Source organism: Heptranchias perlo, chromosome 13 (assembly GCF_035084215.1).
Source record: "Heptranchias perlo isolate sHepPer1 chromosome 13, sHepPer1.hap1, whole genome shotgun sequence".
Classification (NCBI taxonomy): Eukaryota; Metazoa; Chordata; class Chondrichthyes; order Hexanchiformes; family Hexanchidae; genus Heptranchias; species Heptranchias perlo.
Window position 1 is genome coordinate 22,538,324 of NC_090337.1, and position 19,025 is coordinate 22,557,348.

Here is a 19,025-nt window from a genome sequence, read left to right on the forward strand (position 1 = left end):
TGACTGTGATACTGTGAATGCTCAGTAAGGAAGAAAAAACTTGTATTTATAGGGCACTTTTCATATCCTCCAGAGGTCCCAAAAATTAACTATATATTTTTGTTGGTTTGCAGTCACTGTTAGTTTGTAGGCAAATGCAGCAACAAATTTTTGTACTGAAAGGCCCCACAAACAGTAAATAAGATATGTAACCAGTTAACCTGTTGTGGTTGTGTTGGGTGAGGGCACCATGTGAACTTCCTGCTCATCCTCAAATAGTGCTGAGAGAATTTATTCTTTATATGAGTAGGCAGACAGGGCCTCATCTGAAAGAGAGCACCATGACAATGTGGCACTTCATCAATACTACACTATAGTTTGTTTTGTTTATTCGTTCATTGGATGTGGGAGTCGCTGTCAACGCCAGCATTTATTGCCCATCCCTAATTGCCCTTGAGAAGGTGGTGGTGAGCTGCCTTCTTGAACCGCTGCAGTCCGTGTGGTGAAGGTACTCCCACAGTGCTGTTAGGTAGGGAGTTCCAGGATTTTGACCCAGCGACGATGAAGGAACGGCGATATATTTCCAAGTCGGGATGGTATGTGACTTGGAGGGGATCGTGCAGGTAGTGTTGTTCCCATGTGCCTGTTGCCCTTGTCCTTCTATGTGGTAGAGGTCACGGATTTGGGAGGTGCTGTCGAAGAAGCCTTGGCGAGTTGCTGCAGTGCATCCTGTAGATGGTACACACTGCAGCCACGGTCCGCCAGTGGTGAAGGGAGTGAATGTTTAGGATGGTGGATGGGGTGCCAATCAAGCGGGCTGCTTTGTCCTGGATGGCGTTGAGCTTCTTGAGAGTTGTTGGAGCTGCACTCATCCAGGCAAGTGGAAAGTATTACATCCTGACTTGTGCCTTATAGATGGTGGAAAGGCTTTGGGGAGTCAGGAGGTGAGTCACCTGCTGCAGAATATCCAGCCTCTGATCTGCTCTTGTAGCCACAGTATTTATGTGGCTAGTCCAGTTAAGTTCCTGGTCAATGGTGACCCCCAGGATGTTGATGGTGGGGGATTCGGCGATGGTACTGCCATTGAATGTCAAGGGGAGGTGGTTAGACTCTCTCTTGTTGGAGAAGGTCATTGCCTGACACTTGTCTGGCACGAATGTTACTTACCACTTATCAGCCCAAGCCTGGATGTTGTCCAGGTCTTGCTGCATGCGGGCATGGACTGCTTCATTATCTGAGGGGTTGCGAATGGAACTGAAAACTGTGCAATCATCAGCGAACATCCCCATTTCTGACCTTATGATGGAGGGAAGGTCATTGATGAAGCAGCTGAAGATGGTTGGGCCTAGGACACTACCTTGAGGAACTCTTGCAACAATGTCCTGGGGCTGAGATGATTGGCCTCCAACAACCACTATCATCTTCCTTTGTGCGAGGTATGACTCCAGCCACTGGAGAGTTTTCCTCCTGATTCCCATTGACTTCAATTTTACTAGAGCTCCTTGGTGCCACACTCGGTCAAATGCTGCCTTGATGTCAAGGGCAGTCACTCTCACCTCACCTCTGGAATTCAGCTCTTTTGTCCATGTTTGGACCAAGGCTGTAATGAGGTCTGGAGCCAAGTGGTCCTGGTGGAACCCAAACTGAGCATCGGTGAGCAGGTGTCTAGATTATATACTCAATGTCTGGAGTGGGGCTTGAACCCCCAACTTGCTGAATCATAATGCAACCACTAAGCCAAGCTAACACTTCCAGTATTACTCTAAATGGAGAATATGGCCTCAGTTGTAGCTACATAAATCTTGCCCATTGAAGGAAGGGAAAACTGGGGTAAGAGTTACTTCAGAATGCTTGTGTATATATCCCAGCTGTCAGCTTCAGAAAACAATTGGCAGAGCCTGGGAGCAGATTGCCCATCTGGGCTCTCAGCTGTAGCTGCGGTAATAACCGTCTCCTGAAATCCACAGAGAAGCCCTTCCAAGGCAGATTCCTAACAAAGCGTATCAGTTTCTTCAAATTGCACTAATTTTCTTGCTATTTAATTATCCACTATTAATATATTAACCCTCATTAAAATTGCACTCCCCAATAGCAATCAAAACATAACTTTCTGCATGCACCAATTAGAGCTGGAAGACCAGCTTCTTTAAAGAAGTGTCTTCCTAACCCTGTAAATTATGCAGTTATTAAAGTTTATCGCTCCAAAGATGAATTTCAGGAAGGTGTCATTATGCATTCATGTCATTAACCTTCCTGCATCAATGATGGTTTCCTGCGAATCAAACAGGAAGATGCAGAGATCAGTGGAATGAGTTCATAAACAGTACTTTATGAGTCTGACCTCATCAGCAAATAATTAAAGAATTTCATAAAGCACAACATGAGGAGGAATTTTTTAAAAAGCTGACTTCTTTTGATCCAACCAATATGCAAAACAAAAAGAGTTCGGTTATCCTGTAATGTTGATACTGAACATTGTTTTCAGCTGAACTTTGTGACAGAGCTGGCAAAATTAGCTGTACAAAAAGGTCACTGGTGTCAGGCTGCTGAGGGAGTTGGTGATAAGATCATCATGATTCAATTAAGAAGGCTTACTGTTCTCTGATCCTGCTTTTTTTTTCTCCTAGCAATGGAGAATAATGGAACTGCAAACTGCAAACTGTAATTTACTTCAGGGGTTCAAATATATTTTACATATAGAACAATCAATAAGTGAGAGTGAGTTTTAATTGTTATCTAATCAGGGGAATTAAATGGTTTGTTTAGAGCATAATAGATTACAAGTAAATCATTTCATTGGGTGGGTGGGTGTTAAGATTATATCATAATCCATAAATTTATTGCCAGTTGGAACCCAAGATTAGATTATTTTAATTGTACGTTTCCCCATCCATTATACTTTTATAATATATAGCTAAATTATATATAGTGAAAGAAATTAAGTTGATCTGTCTGCAGAAGGTGATTTTCAGTAGCAGGTGTCAAATGGCCAGGGCACTCCACTCAATTGAGGTACATTTATATTCTCATAAATAAATTAAATTTCTGACACGTGATTGTCAAGATTACAGATATTTAATATGCGAAAGGAGTGAAAAATAACACCATATCGGATCAAAGGTCATCGAGCTCAAACATTAACTTTGTTTCTCTCTCCACACATGCTGCCTGACCTGCTGAGTATTTCCAGCATTTTTTGTTCTTAATTATTAACAATAACACTGTTCTATATAAAATAAAATATTAACACCAAGCAGTTTTCACTAAGGATTCACAGAATTTATGATCAACCATAGATGTTACTGATTGAATGAACAGTCCTCCCGTGTAGAAGAAATTATGTTCCTTGCTTGAACAAAAATCATCAAGTTGAACAGAGCCATCTCCATTTTACAAAGATCGATTTTCCGCTCCAGCGGTTTTCATTATCACGCAGCTATTTCTCTAACCTCCAGAGAACATTAAACTGAAATATAAGACTCACGATCTTAAAGGCACATTCTTGTTGATCAAGCTGTCTTTCAAGATACTTCACCAGATAGCTGAAGAGAGGAATATGTGGTAACATGATCGTCGATGTGATGATGTCGTTGTGTTACCTCTATCTCTACAAACCGTTAAACATTATCAAAATCGAGGGCAAAAAAAATGCACTGCAAAATGTATCGCTTTAATTGATCTTCAGTCTGCGCTGGGTTAACTAATATCAATCTAGGCTGCGAGGGGATGAGGGGAGTGAACTAGGTAAAAATCAGCCAAGATTCCTGGTTGCTATCCAGTGACACCAGCTAGTAAGTGTACATATATGGACAGGGTCAGGCTTTGACATGAAGCCACTATGGAGTCCGGGTCTGTGAAAGGGATGGATCTGATGGGCAGAGTGGCCTTTGCTCTTTCCATTCTGTTTTATACAATAAAAAGAACAATGAAACATCAATAACTGTAAAATATGAAGTGCATGAGCACTTTGTTAACCATAATGTTCAGCAAATAAGGGCCATTAGTCAAAGCAAAAACTTTCCTGATCTTTAGGGAGATGTCCCACCAAGTGTCGGTTCCACCCATTCACAATGGAGTTAACGTTAAGCTATTTGTAGAAAGGCACACAAAGGGACAGAAGGTTTTTTTGCTATTTTTGTGTTGACTTTGGGGGAATTTTTATGGGGGGGTTGTGTTTTTCAAAATTAGAACATGTAGAAAATGGTCTTGTTAATGGAAAAAAAACATCATTGGCTCCAAATCACCAGAAAGCCAATTGTAAATAAAGTTGGGCTTTTCATCCTGGTAAGCATACGCCTGAGAGGTGATCTTAAAGAGGTATATAAGACCGTTAAGGGACTGAAAAAGGTAAACCTGGAATATTATTTTAAATTAAATTGTGAGAGGAGGACAAGGAGACACAAATTCAAACAAGTAAAAGGCAAATTTAGGACTAATATCAGGAAATTCTTCACACAAGGAATAATCACCATATGAAATGAACCTCCAGATAGAGCAATCAAGACAATAACCCTGGAATCATTTAAAAAAACAATTGAATGCTGCAAAGGAGCTACTTTAGGGACTTTCTGAATGGATGAGTTAAGATGAACCAAAAGATCCTCCTCATCTGTAATTGTCTTATGATCAACAAGAGTTCAGCAGAACAGGAATATCCCTAAAAAGAGAAGATCTGCAAAGTGTCGCCTTGAATACAAATTTTCATTCCAGCTCAAGAAATAATATGAAACCCAAAGGCAACCTAGAGTTCAGTGTCTTTTGGCATATCAATTTAAAATTAATGAAGGAGGGGTTGCTTTTAAAGTGCTCCTATCGTAGTATTTAATGCTTGAAGTGGTGGAAGATGTAAGAAGGCATGCCAGGGAGATCAGCTAGCACCAGAGTTGGACTGCCCACAACTGCAATTATGTCATTAACCTTGGCAATGATAATGGAGAACCACCTCTGCAGGCTCTAGAAGCAGTAGTATCATTGTTTATGCTCACACATGAAAAATAATCTCTTAGGCAAGTTCCTAGCAGAGTGCTGGCACCCTTGGAACAATAGCACAAATAGAGGTATCCCTTTCAGGAGGGGGGAAAAAAGCAAGGAGAAAAAAACAATCGAATGATTGAACCAAAATAATGGACATCCAACCATTCAGTAATATGGTGATTGAGATCAACAGTGTGATCGAAAGCTTTTAATTGAAGGCCTCATCCTTCATTCAAAGTGCATTCAGTTCAAGCTGAATGTAATTATAACTGACTGTACAACTAAATATCCATTATTGCTTAATTAGGTTATGTATCAATTTGATCATATCTTCAGTATATAGACCACTCTTCCATCTGATGATTTTACACACTCATTAAATATGTACTTCTGTTATTTTGTAGTGGGAGGCTCAATGGTGCAAATTGTTAAACATTCAAATGCACTCTGTTACAAAACAGTAGAATGTGGGTTACTGATTTCAGTATTGCTATCAGGGTAAGATAAGATATTCCCCCTACAAGAAGGAATATTATATGGTGGGTCATAATGACGCACTCTTACACAACGCCTAATGGTTGGCTAAAGAACAGCATGAGCACATTCCTGGAGCAGGTTGTCTGCCTGCAGTGGAACGGTGGAGGAAGATTTCTTTCTTGGGATGTGGGTGATACTAACAAGACTGCCCATCCCTAGTTGCCCTGAGAAGGTGAGGGTGCGCCAACATCTTAAGCAATTGTTTTTTCAACTGAGTGGCTTGCTAGACCATTTCAGAGGGCATTAAGAGTCGATCACATAGTGGGATTGGAGTCACATCTAAGCCAGACCAGGTACAGGTGGCAGGTTCACTTCCCTGAGAGACATCAGTGAACTAGTTGGGCTTTTATAACAATCTGGCAGCTTTTATGGTCATTTTTCTGGTGCAGCTCACAAATTACCACAGTAACTTGTGTAGGTGGGCACAGGAAGTTACAAAGGAACATAGTCAGATGAAATGAGTGGGCAAAACTATGACAGGTGGGGTTCAATGTGAGAAAATGAGTTCATCCACTTTGGATCCAAGAAAGACAAATTGAATTTTTTTTTTAGTGGTGAGAGATTAGGCGTTGTGGAAGAGCAAACAGATTTAGGTGTCCAGGTACACAAATCACCAAAAGCAAACGAAAAAAACAAACAAAAAGGCTAATGGAATGTTGGCTTTTATTTCAAGGCCAACATTATTATAGATATCACAGAATTCTAAAGCACAGAAGGAAGCCATTTGAGGGCACATCATGCCTGTGTCAGCTCTTTGAAAGAGCTATCCAATTGGTCCTACTCCCCTGCTCTTTCCCCATAGCCCTGAATATCTTTACTTTTCAAGTATATACCCAATGCCCTTTTGAAAGTTACCATTGAATCAGCTTCCACCAATCTTTCTTTGCAGTGCATTCCAGATCAAAACAACTCGCTGCTTAAAAAAAATTCTCCTCATCTCCCCTTTGGTTCTTTTGCCAATTACCTTAAATCCATGTCCTCTGGTTACCGACCCTTCTGCCAGTGGAAACAGGTTCTCCCTATCTACTCTAATGAAATGAAAGGTATGGGGCTCTATTTTAGCACCTGCTATCGGGTGCGTTCCTGGCCGGGGGGGCTCCGAAAATCGGGGATTCCCAGAGCGGGTCGGGAGCCCGGCTCCAACCCGCCCACTTCCGGGTTCCCCACAGACGGGCCGACGTGCGCGCGCAGCCCCCGCATGTGGGATTCCCGCAGGCAAATAATGCCAGCTGGGTACCACTTAAGACTATTTACATTGCTATTTCAGGTCATTAACAGACCTGATTAAGGAAATATGTCTGGAGGGGTGGGATTTTAGAAACAACCGGGACTGTTTCCCCTACTGGAGGAAACACTCCCAGTTGAAATGGACGTGTTGCAGCTATCAGCCTGTGGCAGCTCCAAAGGTCCATTTGACAGGTGCGGGGGGCGGGGAGACCCTCACCCATTGCAGGAGGCCACTCTGTCACTTGGGACAAAGTTTGGCCTCCACCACCCTTCTCCTGACAATCAAATTCACCAACTTGCACACTTACCCCGGGGTCCAGAGACATGTAGCTACCTTGCGGACCCCCTCAGATGTACATCTTCCGGATGGGGGCCGCCGTAGCTGCAGTCATGACCTCCTCGGAGGGCGAACAGCACCACCAGCCTCGCCGGCCACGCCGTCCACCTCTGACATGTGGAGCTCCACATCACAGTGCTGTGACACATCCACCTGCACAGCAGGAGGGAGGGCAACCGCAGAGAGAGATGCGTCGCAGGGGGCACTACCCTCGCCACAGGGTCCACAGACCGAGGCTCAGCTTCCTGGACCTTTCTGAGCAGCAGTGCACACGGAGGCTCAGAGTCACTCGACATGTAGTCGTGGACATCTGCAGCCTCCTTCATGCCGAGCTGCTCCCGGCTGGCCCGAGCACCATCTTCTTACCTGTCGCTCTCAAAGTCACCACTGCCCTCAACAGCTTCTCCTCCGCATCCTTCCAGGGTGCCACCGGGGACATCGCCGACGTCTCTCAGTCACCTGCACAAAAGAGCCCTGCAAATACACCTACACCCACTTTGCAGTGACACAATGGGTGGCATCAGGTGTGGGTCTTCATGGTGATCCTCAGGAAAGGGCATTATTGCACAAACCAGACAAGATTCGCAAAGATGTGGCAGTAGTGGTGCCAATGTGATGTGAGTTGATCAAAAATTAAATATAAGTAAAAATCATGACAAACCCTCAAACACCCTTGTGCATCCCCTTCGTGCTCACAACACGTTTGCTTTACGCTTCCTACTGCACATATGTGATGCATGCCCTGTGGCTGCAGCACAGGTAGTGGCAGGTTGAGTGAGGCTGACTGTGAAAGAGATGCATGAGAGGGTGAGTATGAGATAGAGTCATGAGATTGTATGAGGATTGGGTTGAGTGGTAGTGGCGAGAGGAGTACTGGCGAGGTGAGTAAGTGCAGGTAAGATGAGGATGAGGTTTGAGTGGGTGTGAGGGGTGATGTGACAGAGTAGTGTTGGCAGTGCAGAAGGAGATGTGGGGTGGGGGCGGTGATGTGGCAGACGGAGTGTAGGGGAATGAGTAAGTGTACTCACTTTGGCTGACCTACTTAGGTCATTGCAGCGCCTCCTGCACTGTGTGCAGGTGGGCGATATGTTGGTGGTGCAGGTGACCTCCTCTGCCACCTCGAGCCAGGCCTTCCTGGTGGCAGAGGCAGGCCGCTTCCTCCCGCCTGCCGGGGGGGGGGGGAAGATCTCTGTCCTCCCCTCCCTCCTCACCCCATCTAATGATACCTGGAGTGAGGCATCATTAAACCTGGGAGCAGCCTTCCCCCTGGGCTGCTCCATGCTGTATTTTTTCCTATTTGTTGCAGCATCTGTCAGTGGAGGACTGCCCCTTTAAATAGAGCTCCTCCAGCTGACAGACCTTATTGCGCATGCGCAGTCCGCCCGACGGGCAGATCAGCAGCGGGGAACCCGGAAGACCAGGTAAGTGGATCCAATTAGGCTGCGATCGCGCGCGGGGCAGACTGATTTCACCGGGCGCGTTACCCACGCGCCCAGTAGCCTCCCCGCCGCGAACCCGCAGCCCTGGCAATATCAAGCCCATGTAATCATTAAAAAAAATGGAGATTATTTCTGCAAAGCTGAATGGAAATGTAACATACTTCATTTCCGGCAATAAAAACTGAATTTGAACAGCTACTGAAGTGTAATATTGGCTAGTTCCAAATAGAAAACTTTAAAACTTGACACAGGTCAATCCAAGCATAAAGATAGAAGGATAACTGTTGCTGCTTAGCTTTCAGCACTGAGCACATGATTCTAGGATGTCATTTCTATTGGGCAGTTCGAGGTCATAGAAAGAACAAATATTCACAGTTCAATACTCGCAAATAACTGTCACCCACTACTTTCAAAGAGTGAATCTTATCCTCAATGCTCCTTTTGAAGGTTAAGCCTCACTTTTAATGATCTGCTACAAAGTGAAACAATTACAAAGAATTCTGACCAGCTTTAATATCTCATTGTTTTCCTCTCCTGGTCTTAGAATCTTTTTTTTAAAAAATGGGGTAGGTCGTAACTGGGCCCGTAACTCAAAGATGTCATTTAATATAGATAAATGTAGTATACACATGGATAGGGCCAAAAACAAGCATGTATACAATAATCAGGGTTGTGTGCTGAAGGATGTTGAGCAGGAGAAAGACCTGATCGTTACAGTACATTAATCTCTGAAGGTCCACAATCAGTGCTGCAAGACTATTGCAAAAGCAAATAAAGTGTTTGGATATATTGCCAGGAAGATTAAATACAAAACAAAAAATATTATACTGTTTTCGTACAAGGCCTTGGGTAGGCTTCATTTAGAATACTGTGTCCAGTTTTGGTCCCCTTTGCCTGCTGGGTGATATAGATGCCTTAGAAAAGGTTCAGAGGAAGGCTGCTAGATTGATACCTAATTTAAAGGCCTTTAGTTACCATGATAAGCTTAGGGCCTTATACTTTAGAAAAGTGTAGACTTCAAGATCAAGTGTAGATTTGATTGAGGTTTTTAAAATAATGAAAGCATTATATTCAGTCAATGTGGATAGGCTATTTGAGTTAGATGCGCTGAAACCCTTGGATTAATAACTGCTGGTTGAAATCATCCTTTCTGTGTAGGAAAAGGCTTTTTTGGCAGAAATTATGCCCAAACCATGGATGGTTACTGCCAAACTATAAGAATGCTATTTTCTACTTTTCTGTGTGCTTTCTTTTTAGCTACTGAGAGTACATTAAGCGACAAAATAAAAAAATATTGCCAACTTAAATAACTAGAAAGTAAGCCCTTAAACCATGTAAGTTATTGAGGAGAATGTCTTCAAGCCCAAAAAGATTTAGGGAGCCAAGGAAATAAAATCAATGCTGCTACCCTGGGATTGCAGAAATCCCTCAAACCCCTGAGTACATAGAATGGTGTTGGGATGAGGGTCAAGCAGTTGAATACAATCACTCGAAATAAAAGAACCTGACTGCATCTCAGAAAATAGTGCAGCCATATCATGAAGACCATGTTCAACTCCAAAACTCAAGGATTCACCAGAAGAGAACCCAACATTCTGAGACCATGGATACCAAGAGTGGTTGAACTATTAAAATGGTGTCTTTAAAGGGACTTGATCACAACGTTGATCTGACCACCACTTATATGAAGAATGTAAGTCAGCACGTTGGTTGAAAAAGCCATTCAGCTCATTAAGACCATTCTTTCCATAGAGCACATACATTCTGCTGACTACACAACCCATCATTTTTGAAACCTGTGTTTCTAAGAAAGTGATTTCACTAGCGGTATCAAAAATACATTAGCCAATGATGACACATTTGCAATAATCTTAACATTTTCTAAACAGCTTAATTGGCATAAGTTAAAACAAATCATTAATCCAGTGGTGAGATGCCCAATTCTGCTGGGGAATTGCTCAACAACAAAGAACTTGCGTTTAAAACAATGAAAATCTAATTTTAGCAACTAAGCACTGCAAGACCAGATGAACTGAGTGACTCTTTTTGTGGGGAAGGATGGCTCACAACTATGCTGAGGATGCAAATGTGGGAGTACATCACCAAGTTGATTAATATAATGTCAACAACTAAAAGGATCTAATAGGAAGTGAGAAACCAATAATATAGCTTAAGAAGAGCACAAAGATAAGGCAGCGCAGCACATGTGCACATGATGGATAAGAGCAGTTGTAAAAGATATGTGGATAAAAAGCTGCACTGACACAGACAAATGTTAACAAGAATATGGCATGCAAGATATTGGAAGTCAAAGTAGCAAAGCTATTATAAATTATAAATAGCACGAATGTGAACGAGAATGTACAGCATGAAATCATTTCTGGAGACAAAGGGCATAATTTTAACATGGCAGTGGGAAGTCAGCGGGTGGGAAACCCAGAAAAATTTTCTGCACTTCGGCTTGAGCGATCGCAACTAAATTGAAGGCCCATAATGTTACTTCCGGGTTTCGGGTCCCCAAGCTACGCAACGGGTATACTGCGCACCCAAAGGATGTGCGGTGAACTGGAGTACTTAAAGAGCCATTGCAACCATGGATTTTGAAGGAGAAATGAGGAATCTTCAGAGCTGCAGCATCGCAGGTGTAAGGCAGCACCCACTTTAAGTGATTCCTCTCTTGAGTTGCTACTGGCTGGTGTGAGGAGCAGGATGGAGATACTGTACCCGGTTGATTGGAGGAAGCGCCCTGCTTCTGCCACCAAAAAGGCCTGGCTGGAAGTGGAAGAGGAGCTGAGCAGCAGGAGCATAGCGGCAAGGTCATGGGTACAATGCAGGAAGCTCTTTAATTACCTAACCAGGTTAGGAAAAGTGAGTATTATACAATCATAGAATCATAGAAAGGTTACAGTACAGAAGGAGGCCATTTAGTCCATCTAGTCCGTGCCGGCTCTATGCAAGAGCAATCCAGCTAGTCCTACTCCCCCGCCCTTTCACCGTAGCCCTGCAAATATTTTCCTTTCAAGTACTTATCCAGTTCCCTTTTGAAGGCCATGATTGAAGCTGCCTCCATCAGAGCAGGCAGAGCATTCCAGATCCTAACCACTCGCTGTGTAAAAATGTTTTTCCTCATGTCACCTTTGGTTCTTTTGCCAATCACCTTAAATCTATGTCCCTTGGTCCTTGACCCTTTTGCCAATGGGAACAGTTTCTCTCTATCTACTCTGCCTAGACCATTCATGATTTTGAATACCTCTATCAAATCTCCTCTCAACCGTCTCTGTTCCAAGGAAAACAAACCCAGCTTCTCCAGTCTATCCATGTAACTAAAGTCCCTCATCTCTGGAATCATTCAAATAAATCTCTTCTGCGCCCTTTCTAAGGCCTTCACATCTTTCCTGAAGTGCAGTGCCCAGAACTGGACACAATACTCCAGTTGTGGTCGAACCAGTGTTTTATAAAAGGTTCATCATGACTTCCAGACTTTTGTACTCTATGCCTCTATTTATAAAGCCCAGGATCCCGTATGCTTTTTTAACGACTTTCTCAACCTGCCCTGCGATGATTTTTAATATTGCTTTACGTTTTCTACCAAGGCCTTCAAGGACTGATGACGAGGCAGGCATCATGGAAGAAGGCGATTCCTCAGAGGAGCTCCATTCCTCTGAGGGCGTACCGTCACATCACATCCTGTCATGCACCAGTGCAGATACTCGTGCTTTGGTGGTTCCTGTTAGGCAGATAGTTGGGTTGTTAGCTGATGATTCAACACTCACAAGTGTCGACGAGCAGACACTGGTGGCAGGGCCAGCTATGGAGAGTCCCCGTCGGGGTGGGGCGGGGGGGGGGGGGCACTCCTCTCCAAGCTCTGCTCAGCTGGACCCAGATGATGAACTTCGGGGGACATCGTTGAGAGTGAGAATGATCGAGCTACAGCTCCACCTTTGTGAGGTAATGGAAAGAGTACCATGCACACTCTCCACAATAGCAGATAGGATAGAGGAGGCCAACTCCATCACTAGTGGTTTGGTGGTGCAGGTAAATGCGGGAATGTCTTCCATGGAGAGAATGGCAGCCTCCATTGAGCTTTAAGCAAGGCTCACAAATGAGTCCATGAAGGCCATGACAATGGCCGAGTGGACTCTGGACGCCACCATGTCTGCCGCCTTAAACAGGCAGACAGAAACTTCATCTGTGGCCTTAGAAAGCGCCATATCTGCTCACCAGCCTGCTGTCCAGCAGAGTGGTGGGAGTGGTATTGCACCAGCCCAGGAGAGGGACGATGACAAAAAAGGATATGGAAGTGGGGACGCCACTCAAAGCATTCCCACGTCTCACCCGTTGCCCCCCTCCTCAACCAGTACCCACAATGCTGCCTCCTCTCCTGCAGGTACAGGTGGAGCAGTCTTTGGCGGGGCCCTCACAGGCTCCAAAACCCAGAGGCTGTAGGCCGAGAGCATCGCATCAGTCAGGGCATGAATCTGAGCAACCTGCCACTACCTCTGCTGAAGCCACAGGGGATGCATCACCTAGAAGCGCTAGGAAGTGGCAGTCGAAGGTTTTGTAATCATCAAGGGTATGCACAAGGGTGTGATGGAATGTTCTGTTTCTCATTTATATTCATTTTTTGTTAAATGCATATTCAATGTTATAATTCTCACCACCACTGCCACGTCTTGCCCATTCTTGAGCCCCTTTTGTGAAAGCGCCCTTTCAAGTGCTTCATCATGAACATCAAGACATGATGCCATCCATTGGGTGTGTGTACAATTGGTGCATGCGTGGTTGAAGGACTGTTTTGTGCAAATGGAGTGGGGGCAGCTGGTGTTGGTGGTGGTGGTTGTTCCAGGCAGTCTGAGTAGTTCATTATCTTCAGTTTGAGAACCTATTGGATATGGGTGAATCCCTGGCATCACGAGCAGCCATATGCACCGCTGCTCTGGCGATGGGTTCCCCATCTTCATCCACCCCCTCCTTCTCCTCATCATAGTCGTCTTCAATGTTGCCGGCAGATGAGGATGCTTCATGAGCGCATTTGAGCTCCTCCACCTGTAACCCTCTCTGCTGAGCGATGTTGTGCAGGATGCAACACGCAACTATTATTCTACACACCCTCACCGGTGAGTACTGAGGGGCTCCCCCAGATCAATTCAGGCACCTGAAGCATATCTTCAGCATTCCTATGGCTTGTTCAATGACAGTCACATCACCACCAGGTCTGTCATTGTAACACTGCTGTGCCTCGTTGGTGGGGTTTGTCACAGGTGTCATGAGCCACATCTGCAGGGGGTATCCCTTGTCTCCAAGGGGCCAACCCTTAAGCCTGTCTTGTGAGTGGACGAGGGCCAGGATGTTGGACTCGTGTAAAATGAAGGAATCATAGTAGCTGCCAGGGAATTTGGCACACACCTGCAGAAACCTCTTCCAGTGGTCACAAACCAGATGTGCATTGATGGAGTGATATCCCTTTCAGTTGGTGAACAGGCCTGGCTCATGTGGAGGTCCTTGGATTGCTACGTGTGTGCAATCAATTACGTCCTGCACCTATGCTAAGCCAGCCAGAGAGTTGAAACCCACTGCCCTCTCAGTCTGGCTGATGTCGACATATACACATATGTGCAGACGACTGAGACCCTGGAGGTATCACCGGTGGCGCCCTGGAAGGATCCGGAGGTGAAGAAATTAAGGACAATAGTGACTTTAATTGCGACGGGCAACGCGTGGCCACCAGGGAGCAACTCTGTATGAACGAACCTGCAGATGTCTGCGACCGCCTGGCGACTCAATCGGAGTCTGTGTAGGCACTGCTCCTCAGAGACGTGCAGGAAGCTCAGCCTCTGCCTGTGGACCCTCTCACGTGGGTACTGCCTCCTGCAACGTTGGCCCCTCCATTGGTCCCCTCTCTGCTCTTCTGCAGGTCTTTGTGGTGCACTTCTGCCTTGTGGAGCTGCAACTCCCAGAACTGCAGGCCATGCCTGCCAGGGATGCTGATGTGCCTCCTCCTCAGACATACTGTTGAATAGATCCATTATGCCCCCCATCCTGATGTTATCAGTTTGAGAGGGTCTAAAATGTAGGTAAATATGTCTGAACACAAGAATTCTCATTGTGAACAAAGAAATCTCAGTCTAAACACAAAGAACTCCCAGCCAAAGATTTGTCTGAGAGAACTGATTGACACATGAATGAAAGGTGAGTAGGGCAATCACTGGTATAAAGGTCCAAATGAGGGTCGGCTGCAACTCGCCTCCGTTTCCATGGCGTGTTTCAGAGGCCACGGGAGACGTGTTCAGGGAAAGTTAAAATCGTTTGTGTAACTCAATACACAAAAAGTTAATCCTCTTAAGTGGTTTAAATGTCTAAATTGGCCCTTTAAGTATTGGCCCACCGGCTTTAAGTGCTGACGGGACTTCCAGGTGTCAGAAGCACAAGTGCATCCAAACATGTCTAGGTCAAACTCGGAAGTGGGCACGTGGGTGCCAGATTTCTCAGAATTTTCACTGCGCACCTGCCGCCAACCCACCCCACCAAATTCACCCCCAAATCATCGTGGGCCTAAAATTCCTGGAGGCCTACTCTGCCATTGGTACTGCAGCAGGTTGGGACTTCCAGTCACCAGTCTGCCCCACTGTCGACCCTGTCCTAAATTCTGGTGATAGGGTCATTTGAAAGAAGGTGGACTCCTGCACCATTTACATTGCTCCCTGGTTGTCCACCTCACATAATTTGAGCAGCAAGTGGGTAAGCTCTTCTGGCAGAAGATTTGTTAAAATGTAAAAAAAAAATTGCAATTTTAACGTTGCCGCTTTCCTAATTGCAAGTGATGCATTGCTATTAGGCAACCAGCATTGTAGGCCCCACTGCCATAATGAGGATATCCTAGCATGCAAATATGCCTGAACACTGGGCGTATTTTGTGTGGTGTTTAAATGAAGTGAAAGTGGTGGGAAATTTGGTGGGTGATGTCAGTCCCATCTCTTCTTATGATATGCCAAACCTACTTCCATGCTTTCCCTTAAAGCAGGTAATGATCCCTTTAAGTCGTGCTGTAAATGGCTGCTATATGACTTGTAACACCCATAGTTGAGGATGTAGCATTGGTAGTGCTAATTGACATGAGAATTGCATTGGGGATTCTGCAACATCAGTTGACCCCTATTTGAATATTTTAATTAGGTCCCTATCTGCTTCCAGCAGGAGTGCCGGTCGCCTAAATCAACATCTGCCCCAAAATGCCAACGGGCAGACCTTCAGCGGTAAGTCGCCGTTTTCTTTTCCCGATTTTCATCTTGCTACGGCCTCGTTTATAGGTGTAGTGAGGCCAAATTTGGCCCCATAATTGGAAGGCTCAGAATGGTACAGGTGGTGAACCGGTGGAACAGGAACCACATACAATAAAAAAAGGGAATTATTGTCCAGCTGTTTGGGAATGAGAGATTGGAAAGTATGGGGATCCATGAAAATTGGTGGAAAGTCATGGTATGCACCATATTAATCAGCTATTCTATAATTTGCACAATCTGCTACATGAACGCATTTATACACAGTGATTACACACAAGTCCATAATAGAGAATGTAATGGCAGTGAAGTATTCATATGGGTAAGTGTGTTAATTTACACAAAATGTACCATCTGCTCGCTTCACAGAGCAAAAAGAACTCTGTTGTGTTAGAGCAAAAACAGTTGAAAAACAACATTCACCACAGTACCAGCCATCAACACCCACATTTGAATCAGTCACACTCCTGCTGAGTGCTCCTCCAGAGTCATATGAGGATATAGACCTTTATGTGGTTCCTTTGAAGCAGAGGTTAGTACAAGAGGAGGATGTAATGCATTATTGTTTCCTTGCACACAACAGTGGAAGGTGGCTCTGGATATGCAACGTCGCCTCTCATATAAGTCATAACATGGAGCATCAGTTGTTAGCTCTGCATTCTGTCAAGCATGTGGCATCTGTAGGGGATACGTCAGTTATGTAGGTCAGAGGTCTTGTAGGAGCATCTCTTATGAATGCTCCTATTGCTGTAGACACTACACAATTACAGTTCATTCAATGCAGCTGTATTTTGCAATCTATCATCTTTTATTGTGCAGAAAGCTGCTCTCAGTTGTCCAAAAATAAACAGAATAGAACATATGTAATCCTGTGTAAAAGATAAACAAATAACACAAAGAGCAGTACAATTATTGCAAATATGTCCAACTAGTGAGAAAATGCATTTACCTCATTCTGCAAAAGCTACAACATGAATCAAAGAAAAATAAAAAAGAAATTGAGGGTTGTTTGCTGCCAGAACCCCCTAAAAGTAAATCTCACCCCTTCATTACTCAAACCTTCATTCAGATATCTCTATATTTGCTACTGCTTGGCAGTTGATTTTACAGTAGAATAGAATAGCTGTCAATCGGATAATTAGCTTAATCAACTATTATTTTTCTTCTCTTTTATTGTGCTCTTCTTTCCCCAAGAACACCATGGAGACTCAAACATGGGTGATAGCTAACCAAAAAAAATCTTCATTCTCCACAACTGTGCCACATTACTGCCAAATCAACAGTGTCAGATCCTATGATCCAGTTACCTGCAGTAACTGAGTGGCCCTTTTAAATACTTCTACAATAGCTCAGAGATCAATCCCACCAGGTTTTACTGGTGGGTTGGGCGCTGAGTGGGACCTCCCCGATTTCATGTTATAATGCATTAGGGTCCTAATTGTGTCATAGCACCCTATTTGGCATCTGTTCTTGAGGTCCCCGCCTGTCTCCAGTGGCTGCCTTAGCCAACTGAAAAACAGCTCGGCTAAAATGGTAGCCATTGGGAAGGCAATTGGAATGGAGCGGTAAGTCCTCTACAGCAATTTTAACCACCACCCACCCCGTTCCCGCTGGGCAGGATGGGTTACAATTACCCCTAAAAGGATTTCCAGGTAATAGCATCAGGTGCAGATCAGGTACAGACTGCCCTCATAAAACCTAGTGCTACTGCTTCCTGAGCTGCCATTTAGGAGCTTTCGGGCGTAGTGATAGGCTGGTATCGTCAAGAAAGGCCTTTATCTTTGGCTCTTTGAATAAAGTATAGTTTTGTTGCTGAATGCCACTAGTCATGTAAATTGAGTGATACAGGCAGCATTCAGTACTGTGCCAGACCCTCTCCGCCCTGTCTTTTAGTGATATGGCTTATTTAGAGGCAGATGAGGGGAGAGAACCAAGAGCTGCCTTGGTCATTGCTGAAGAAATATGCTCTTCCCTCTCCTGAGCCATTAACTGTTTGCCTAACACAGAGCAAAATTCCTCTCTTTTCCTGACCAGACAATTATTCTATGCCACCATGAATTAAAATAAAGAAATTTCAAAGTCAATCCAGCACATTCTTCCTATTGCTGCACCATCATTCTTCACAGTTATGCTTGTTTTTCCTCTTCTTCCACCTATTGCTTGTCACCAGGGTGCTGCCCTTGGGGTCCTTTTGCTATCCCAGCTGTGGCACAGCAGCACACACACATTCACAGGAGAAGGCGCATTTCAACAATTGATAAGACCACATAAATTCAGGTGAGAGCATCTGGCGCACTAAAATTTACTTACCAAAATTCATTAGCTGCTGACTTTTAAAATGCACTATTAAATCCAAAAAAATCAATTTTTCTCTTTTATGGGGATTACATTGTGCTTGCTCCTTAAAGGGGGCTGCTGCTTGTAAGGTCACAGAAACCCCAAGACTTCCTGTTCCCTTGTGACTGCATCCAATAGTGCGCCTCCATGCCTGTAGTATTTAAATTAGGTTCAACAGGAAGTTGTGGCTAAGGGGAAAGCACACTTTTTGTGTGTTCTGCTCAAATTGCCCTCGGACAGTGTCAGTAAAGGAAAGTCAAGGCTTATATATTTTATTAAAGAAGAATACCTAGAGATGGGCAGTGCAGTAGAGTCCACTTAAAGCGGATGGAGTTTGTTTAGACAATTGGGTAAATTGGCAAAGTTGAAATTAATGGAAGAAAACACTGGTGGGATCTGTAATGAGATCTTCCCTGCCAGATTTTACTTTCTGAATTCTGCCTAGGTGATGCTTAATGCCCAGGCAGTAACAACAAAAATCCACCCCAATTTGTTTAAAATCTCTTCCACCTGAGAAAATAAATTCTTCCATTTTCTTGGTGGGCGAGCAGCCTGTTGGAGACCTAGCATACTAGGTCCTCCTGGTGGTAAAAACCCACTGGGTGATTTAGCAGGGAGATTTGTCTTCATTATATCATGGAGGAATCAGCTACCTTCCTACCAAACCTGTTGCTCCATCACAATTGAAAAGTTAAGTGTTGCCTGGGTCCCTCAATAAGATTACACCCTTATAATCACTCTCAGATGGCCATTATCCTACATATAAGCCATCTGGACTTCTTGATTAGAAAATGGTCAGTAACTTGCTCCAAGTCTCCATTATTCTATACACGAACCATTTTATCCCCTCAATTAGATTACTGCCTGCAATTCATTTCCAGATACTGATAGCTTTGTACTTAAACCATCTGAATTTCT